Genomic DNA, 6976 nt, shown 5'->3' with positions numbered 1-6976 from the left:
CTGCTACGTCCTGCTACGTCCTGCTACGCCCTGCTACACCCTGCTACAGCCTGCTACACCCTGCTACAGCTTGCTACGCCCTGCTACGTCCTGCTACGCCCTGCTACGCCCTGCTACGCCCTGTTACGTCCTGCTACGCCCTGCTACGCCATGAACTACTATAAACTACTATTTGTAGTCACTGATCCTTTATTACAGACTTTCCTGAGGTCTATGGGCACGGAGACCACATTTGAATTTGTCTTGCCAACTTGTTTTTTATTCAGATTTGTTAATATTTTATTTAATTGATGCACGAAGGTGGAATAAAGCTTACAACGGACACGTGTTGTGTTTGTCTAACTCGTTGACGCAGGGTTTGAAGTCACTTGTGAACAAAGCCCTGATGGAGTTTCTAAAAGTGGAATCTGGAGCGTGCCAGTCGATTACTGTGGCGTGCAGAGGTTTAATCTGAGTAATCAGATTAGTTTAACAGCAGTCACCTCACAGCCACTCACCAGGCCGGACCAGGGAGAAAGCCAAGCAGGGGGGGGGGGATCCAACCTCGAGTCCTGGTACTAAATCCTTTATTTTACCTGATAACTACAGACTGAAGCTCATAGGCGACTTTTCATCTGATAATGAGTTATCTATTCCCAAAAAGAAAGAAGATGGTCAATATTCAGCATAATCTGATCTGACCAGTGGAATATCATAGCATAGTACGATTAATAGTAAACAGGAATAGCATGAAGTAGATTTTAAAGGTTTAGTGCGTAACTTTTTCTTATTAATGAACGTCCATTACATTCAAGTGATCGCCAAATGAGTGTCTCCAAAGCTAATTAAGACTCTCAGCTCCCCACCACTCTGTCTGGGTCCCTCAGCAGGACTACGTTCAGGAGATTGTGGCGTCTGCTGACCTTGCGTGCAGAAACTCCAGTGAAGATATCTACCTTTTTTATGTAGGGTCCATGTTTTTTTTTAACCCTTGTGTTGTCTTCCTGTTAATCATGAACTTATCCTCCCAGGTCAAAATTGAAAATGTGACTTTTTTTCTGCTTTTCTGATGTTTGTCTCACTTTTTCCAGCTTTTGGTGCCTTTTTAAACCCTGAGCTGGTTTAATAACAGACTTTTCTTGGAGACACTTATCCTTGGAATTCATGGTCAACAAACCTCATTTATGTCAAATTGTACTGTACATAAGTTATTTTGACTGATAGTTAAGATCAGAGGATGTTGAGTGGATTTCCAGTCCGGATACTGTTTTGAAACCATTAAAAAAAGGAATTAAAATGCTTTAAGATTAAACAAAACACCCCAAACATTCAATGAGAGTAATCATTAATGTCACCTGAAGAACATATGGAATCATTCATGTTATTTTTGGGTAATTTGGTTGAAAGAAATCCATATTTCTGATATAAAACACTTAGAAACGGGTCAGTTGGACCCGAGGACAACACAATAGTTAATCCTCTTTGGATTTTGTCCTTCTTGGCAGTGTCCTCCTCACATGAGGAACCTGGGTGCTCAGTCCACCTACCCCTCCCCCCCCCCCCCCCCCCCCCCCCCCCCCCCCCCCCCCACCCCCCCACCCCCCAATCCAACAGCCATGCTTCTTGGCTATTAGTAACGGCGTGGAGGAGGGGTGGGGGTGAAGGGCGTTCACGGAAGGCTTGTGTCACGTGGAATACGTAGAAATCCTCATGGGAGTGACAGAAAACTACGCACTGTAGCTTTAAAAGCGAGCTTTGCAGAAAAGTACACATGCTCTCCGACAATATTTTTACAGGAATTATTCCAAAAATCTGCAACCACCAGTTGTGTGTTTTGTAGAAGCACATCTTTCATGCATGTGTTGTTGTGATGGACAAGCTTTAACACGGCCTGGCGCTTTTGTGTCAATCTGTCCCATTACAGAGAGAGAGAGAGAGAGAGAGAGAGAGAGTGAGAGAGAGAGAGAGTGATGTGCATCTTGGATTTGCTCTCTCAATCAAGATTATGTTAATCGGCTCTAATCTCCCTCACTCAGACAGGCAGCACGAGACCAGGACCCGGAGCAGAGAGGAAAGACAACATGTGTGTCAGTAGAGAGGACCTTTATAAAGGGAACATACCAGAGCCCTTTAATGGAGCTTTTAAATGAATACTTGAATGAATACTCGGGTATACTGGGCTATATTTAGTCTTTTCTTTTGACGTAAAACCGTGGTATCGTGAATTTGAATGGAAAGCTTTAGTGTCTATTCAAAAGTTTAAATGTCCCAAACTGACAAGGAAAGTGGAGGGAGAAACATCAAGTACAAACAATATTTTGCATTAAAATGGTTAAATTTTAACACAAATTAATAAACAGGAGTTTGTAAAAAACGAAGAAAAAAAACACCAGTCAAAGATGTATTTGTTGGTATTGCAAAGCCAGAAATAATGACAAAAAGTACATTAAAAAACTTAAAAAAGCATTATCAGAGTCTAATAGAGAGAAAGAAAATTACAAAGCACCCCAATATTGTAATTATTACAATTAAAAGGGTTACTTGACTGAAATATATAGTATAAGAAGCAATGTGTACGTTAAGGACTTTAATTAACATGTAAGCAGCATTTTTGCATTGGAGCTAATTTACTAATTTGACCTATTTTATGTACTTTTAAGTGATTTAATTTACTGTATAACAATGCCTCATATTGTATATGTTCTTCACAGAGTTTTATTCTTAGTAAGTAAGTAACTATAGCCGTCAGATACCTCCAAGTGGAGTCAATATATTATATATATATATATATATATATATATATATATATATATATATATATATATATGTTAAGTAACACCTTTGTGACTATTACTGCCAGACTGTGAGATTTGAAAGGACCCCTCCACAGAAAACATGCAGCACACATGGAGTTGAAACAGTTGTTGCGTGACCCATTTCTTCAGCCTCACAGGGAGGTTCGTGTGAATTTAAATAGATTCTCGGCGTATGAAAACATAAACAGTGTTATTATCGTCATCAGTAATTCATCTGAAGCTCCCAGCAGCACGAGGAGCTGGCTGCAGTACTTCAAAGCCATCTCATCCTGCTGCAGTAATGATCAATTACACCAGAACTGCTCCGGCAAAGGCAGCTAGTCGGGACCAAAATGCAGATTGGTGCATTTAAATGCAGGTCAGCGTGATGCATTCAGGGAAAAAACGAAAGAAGTAGGGCAACAGAGAGAGGGAGAACTTAGGTCTGAGACAGCTGGGAGTCTTACTGGTGTTGATAAGGAGTATTCAGACCCTTTATGTAAGTAAAAGTACCAGTACCACCCTATAAACATACTCTGTTACAAGCAAAAGTCCTGCATTGGAAATGTTACTTAAGTAAAAGTATGCACATCAGGGAAATGTATTTAAAGTACTAAAAAGTAAAAAAGTACTCAATGCAGAAAGATCCTCACATTTTACATACTGGAAACAATCCACACAGTGATCATTTAATTACTTATTAAATTAACTTATTAATTATTTTGAGTAATTCCATTTATAATACATCATCCTATTTTATAAACTACACGTGTTTTGCGTGCAAACATCTTAATTTGTTAAGTAACTAGTAACTAAAGCTGTCATATTAATGTAGTATAATATAAATAAAGTAGAATATTTCTCTCTGAAATGTTGTGGAGTAGAAGTAGAAAGTGGCATGAAAAGTACAAGTACCTTAAATTTGCACTTAAGTACAGTACTTACAGTGAGTAAATGTACTTAGTTACATTCCACTGGTGTTGATAGGGATCTGGGGAATGGAGATGATAGATGATATTTAATATTTGTTATTCATTTGTGGCCGTGGTAACAACATTATTACTAGATGGATGGAGGGATTTATTATTATTTTTAAATAATTGTAGCCATGTTAGCAGCAAAACTAAATGGATATGGACGGAAATAACAACTAGAAAGACTAGAAAGCTTAAAAAAGCTCACGCCAAACCTGAAAAATATGGAATCACTTTATCAAATCCATCTGAATAGAACAACTATGATAGCATCGAGTCCGATTGTCCAAAGAAACAGTAATATGGTCCTTCATAGTTTAAAGAAGGAAGATAACAGCAACACAAAATACACCACCACCTTTTTCCACTATAGTGATTTAATGAAGGATTATGTCGAATGATATACAGTATATAAATATGAAGTCAGACATTTAAATATGAAGACATTTCACATTTCTGGTCTCTGATTCAAACAAATGTAATGGCTGCAGATGAGCACAAGTAATTAGAAAAGATGCACGTATCATGACCTTGATATTCAGTTATGTCAACGCTACAATCGGCTGTAAATATGTTGCATTATGTTTAATATCTCTAAGGCTTTGTCGGGATTTTCTTGGTGGGTTAAATGCTGCCGTTCAATCGATGAAACCCAGATCTCCACACAGATTCGTGAAATAAGAATAGCAAAAAGCTCGTGTTTTTGTGCATTTCTTTCGGCTTTTTTCAGGCGGCCAAGCAAACAAATCCCAAAGTTTTAAGGTGAAACAAGCCATCCGACAGCTCATCCTGACATGAATGAACTTGTTTCATGAATAAATCTCTCCGCTGACACTCCCACTGAATATGAACAATCTCTGATCAAGTTATTCTGTGTCCACATCCTTCCTACATTTCCCAGAGTGCCTAGTACCAACCACTGAAGCAGGGGTGTGAGGTGAACCCTGAGGCGTGACTGTGATTACAGTGATACTCCTCACTTTGGTCAAAACACATGACATCTTTGTGGTTGCAATGCATTCTGGTCAATTGAGGCCACTTTAAGTAGGAACAAAAAAAAAGCATCTCTTCTAACAAGTGACTTCTTCATGTGATTGGTCAAAGTTGGTGCAAAATGGCGGCATAAGAAAGAAGCGCTTGTTGTTTGATTAAGAGACCCGCACCGAGACAACGTAGTTGCTGGAAGAACGTGGGCGAGACGTCACGCTGTGTACACTTACAATCTCTTTAAGGTTTTCTTCTCCAAGGTAAATCTTTAACATTTTTAGGACTTCAAATCAGATGACATCAACACAAACATTATGCCACACATTTACCGAGATGACATACACATCCAATGATCACAAGGGGGGGGGGGGTCGTATAATTAGGAAATCACACAGTAATCTATTTCAATTTAATTTAAAGCACCTTATCACGGTCTTGAGCCAGATTGAGGTACAGTGCAGTTAATGTCAAAGGAGCAGCGTGTGCCTGGGTAATAAAGACCAACTCAGACAGAAAGGGTCTGGTAGTTGTAGTTTTTTGGGGTAGATTTAGCACAGAACAACCACAAACAGTTGCAAAGTCAGAGTGAGCTGTGCACTCCAACGTTTATTGTGACATGGCTGACTGTAAGGCTGTTGCAAGTTCAGGAAGTTAAAGCTGCTTCACGTAGAAGATTGAAATTCATTTTGAACAGAATCAATGTTAAAACTGAGTTATTGTACTGTATGTCCATGTTGGATGTGTCCAATGTCTGAAAAAAACTCCACCGAGACAGGAAGCGCAGTGCCTCAGAGACATGATGTGTCCATGTCCATGTATGTCCATGTATGTCCATGTCCATGTATGTCCATGTCCATGTATGTCCATGTATGTCATGATGTGTCCATGTCCATGTTGGATGTGTCCAATGTCTGAAAAAACCTCCACCGAGACAGGAAGCGCAGTGCCTCAGAGACTCAAATTTCAGAGGGAGGAAGCATCAGAAAACCCGCGCCACTCCCAACAGCTGCATCCTCGTCAATGAAACCAAAACGGAGCCTTTGACAGGAGAGTACAAAGATAAACAGCTGTTTGGAAAGAGCCTGGACAAGACCAGCGCAGAGAACTTTAATCAGCGCTTTCTGGGATTTGTGTTGATGTAATACAATTCCAGTAGGAGATTTAAAAGCCATTAAGTTTCAAATTCTACACTGTAGCAGCTTTAAGGATCCTAGAGCATGTCCAGCGAGTCAAATAATGAAGATTTTAGTAGTTAAAAATTAAATTTAACTACCCTGGAGATCCAGAGTTCTCACGAGAGCCCAATTTAAATTTTCACAGCGACTTCCTCATGTATCGAGTAATGCTGCTCATTAACTATGCCCCTCGTAGCCGAGCTGCACCAATCACATCGGTGGATCTGATGTAGGCGGGGCCAGAAGCGAGCTGCACCAATCACATCGTTGTATCTGATGTGGGCGGGGCCAGAGGGAGCTGAACAGATGACAGTCTAATCTACCAGTTATCTCCGCTGGTTGCTAAGCGTACGGGGCTCTGGATACGTCACCCCGTGGGTTGTTGTGATTGGTCTAAGTGTTGTCCAATTGCGTGCGGTGAGATTTTCAAATGCATGCTTAGTGCCCCCCCCATCCCTAGAGATAGGCGACTTTCATTACTCAATGCTAGACCCCTAATCTTTGGGATTTGGGTCTGGATTTCCAGGCTAACGTTGAACAGCAAACCCCAGGTCTGAGACCTGAGCGTTCACAAAGGCACTAATTATGTTAGACTGACGACTCCGTCTAATCAGACGTCGGGGGTCAAGGTTTGTACGGTATTGTGTTTTTAAGCTGCATTAATTACATTGCTTGATCAACATGGGCTTTGATTAGCTCCAGATTATGTTGCTGGAATAAAACATTTTTAAACTGGAAGTATTAGCGTTGAGACGCAGGTTTAATGTACAGACATAACGTCCCGTTGCATAATCGGACTGAGAAGATGTGTAACACATAAAAATCAAGCAAACATTCAACCATACTTATCAGAGGTTTGTGGTTCTCCTTAGAAACGTACATTAGGAACATTAACAGCACAAGATTTAAAGGGGAATTATGCAGTTTTTTGGATTAATTTACCTTCAGAGTCATAAGAATGGTTATATAATTTTTTTTTTAGTTGAATGGTGGTCGTCTCGCTCCCACCTAGCACCTGTGAGTGGGTTAGGGAACCTGTGGGGGGGGGGGAGCTCTATAGAGAAAC

This window comes from Etheostoma cragini, chromosome 18, assembly GCF_013103735.1.
Source record: "Etheostoma cragini isolate CJK2018 chromosome 18, CSU_Ecrag_1.0, whole genome shotgun sequence".
Lineage (NCBI taxonomy): Eukaryota > Metazoa > Chordata > Actinopteri > Perciformes > Percidae > Etheostoma > Etheostoma cragini.
Note: the sequence above shows the minus strand (reverse complement) of the source record.